The sequence below is a fragment of the Myotis daubentonii genome, chromosome Y, assembly GCF_963259705.1.
Source record: "Myotis daubentonii chromosome Y, mMyoDau2.1, whole genome shotgun sequence".
NCBI lineage: Eukaryota > Metazoa > Chordata > Mammalia > Chiroptera > Vespertilionidae > Myotis > Myotis daubentonii.
In genome coordinates, this window is record NC_081862.1 from 382,587 (window position 1) to 385,168 (window position 2,582).

The window sequence follows — 2,582 nt, forward strand, 5'->3', positions numbered from 1 at the left end:
CCTCCTCTCTCACCCCAGAAGAAAAGGAGTGCATCTGTCTAGCAGCTCAGAACTATGTCGACACCCTCCATAGACAGGTCATGGTAACCAACCCAGTTTGGCACTGACACAGTCACCCAAACTGACCCGAGATGGGACTTTCAGGTCAATTCTCCAGGTACTGGCTCTGTAGCTATATGATCACCTGTCTCATTGCCATACTCACAAAGGCTTCCCATTAGGCTGTCAACTATGACAAACTTAATGAAATCATTCAGATCCCTGATGAAAACCCAGCTCTCTCCCTCTTCCACCTCATGGAGGCCTTACAGAAATTTACCACATTAGACCCTTCACCTACCCAGAGGGAACTCTTCTTCTGAACACCATTTTATATACCAATCAGCTCTCAACTTACTATATACCACAAACCACTCAGAAAGATCTTTTTAACCTGCCTTTAAGGTTTTTAATAATAGAGATAAGGAGAAACAAATTAAAAGACAAAGGTGACATCATCTCACAAACGAACCCCAAACAAAGAGCCGATCTTCCAACCAAGGGTAAGTAAGGAGTGAAGCCTCCTCTGAGCTCATGCTTCAAATGCAACAAGGAAGAACACCGTGCCAAGTCCTGCCCAAACTTGACACACTCACCTCCCCAGCATCTCAGCCCTGCCCTAGCTGTGGAAGAAAAGGCTACTGGAAATCAGACTGCTGTCTGGCCTCTCCAGATCAGACCTCAGCCATTCCAGCAAGACTGCCCTCTAGATCTGGTGTGAAGTTCCCAGACCCCTGGGACTGGCCACCAAAGACTGAAGCTGCCCAGGCCCTGATAAGGCCCCACAGACTTACATCATCAGGACAGAGCCTTGGGGAATGCTCTACACTGCATATTACTAAATGTACCCTTTAGCCACTCTTTTCTTCTTCTACCTGGTTGCCTGACTGGGGCTACCATGAATCTCCTCATAAAACCCGTTTTGCCGACACAGTCATCTCGATTTCATTTTCACCCCACAAAGTAGAGGCATTTCCTTAGATGTAAATGCCTTATCTCCTCCATGACTATCCCCTCCTCTAGACAAAAAATACTCTTTCTGGGTCTTTCTGGGTGTTAGGGTTGGGGAAGGAGGAACATACGAGACTAAAAGGGGTAAAGAGTTATAAATGTACTAGAGGCCTGGTGCACAACATTTGTGAATGGGGGTAGAGAACCCCTTCAGCCCAGCTTGCACCCTCTCACAGTCTGGGGGACCCTTGGGGGATGTCTGCCTGCCAGCTTAGGCCCTGAGGGGTCCTTAGCACTGCTGCAGAGGTGGGAGAGGCTCCCGTCACTTCTACTGAGCGGCCCTCCGCCTGTGGAAGCGCAGACCCCTAGGGGGCAGCTCCTGCATTGTGCATCTGCCTCCTGGTGGTCAGTGCATGTCATAGAGACCAGTTGTTCCACCATTCAATTGATTTGCATATTAGGGTTTTATTATATAGGAGTAGAGGAACTGTGCATGGGTATGGCCGGCAGGGATTGGGCCGAAACCAGCAGTCCAATGCAGCCTACTGCTCTTGCCTGCTGCTCCTGCTCATCCTGGCCCCAAGGTGCCTGCCATGGGCTCGTACCCAGTCAGTTCTGATCAAGAGAGGCTGCAGTTGTGCTTGTCATCCATGAGCCCTGCATGAGGTGCAGGGGGCGGGGGGAGGAGGGGGCGGGGGGGGGAACACAGACACGATTGGCCCTTCAGGCAGGCAGTGGGACTCCCTTGCCAGCCTGGGATCTAGATCTGTCCCACTGAAGATCACGCTAGATGTCAGGAGCCACCTGGTGCCTGCTTTTATATCATTTCTTCCTTGTGGAGCATCTAGGATGGGGAAGAAGCCACAGTGCCTCAGGTTGACTTCCAGACTTCCTGGGACTGGCCCCTGAAGATTGAAGTGTCCCTGTCAGGATCATGCTGGTGGCTCTGGTCCTAGCTAGGTCCGTTGGTGCCTAGCCTGTTCTCTGGAGATTGGACCTACAAGACTACTGAGGGAGTGAGTGGCTGCTTCAGGGCTGGTGGGTCACCAGGATGGGTCAGTCAGCTGAGTGGCACTCCTGCTGTAGGAGCACACTGACCACCAAGGAGCAACTCCTGCATTGAGCATCTGTCCCCAGGTAATTGTTACTTAGGCTAGCAGAAGGGCTGAGACCAAAATATCAGCAGGGCAGAGGAGGAGGAGAGAGATATTTTTGTCCCTTGTAAAGGTCAGTCAGAGTAACCGGTGGGACCAGGAGCAGGTGGGGGCTAGGTGTAGGCGGTCACTGGTGAGGTGGTTTACTGTAAACCAAAGGCTGTTAATCATAAAACGTACAATGAGAATAATAGGAAAATCACTGGGAGGGGCAAGAGCCCCCAGCAGGGTATAATGGAGTGCAAGAATGTGCCTAACTTTCCAGCTTTTCTATTCCCTGCCTCACCCTGGGGTTGATGAGGGATGCCTATCTCATTCTTCTGTAGCTTCTATATGCTTAGGTGTGGTGTAGAGATGTCTCTAATTAGTCCGTGTTTGGGAAAGGAGATATTATCTAGTATAGCTTTGGAATAGCATCACTTCCTCTATGGATCTATT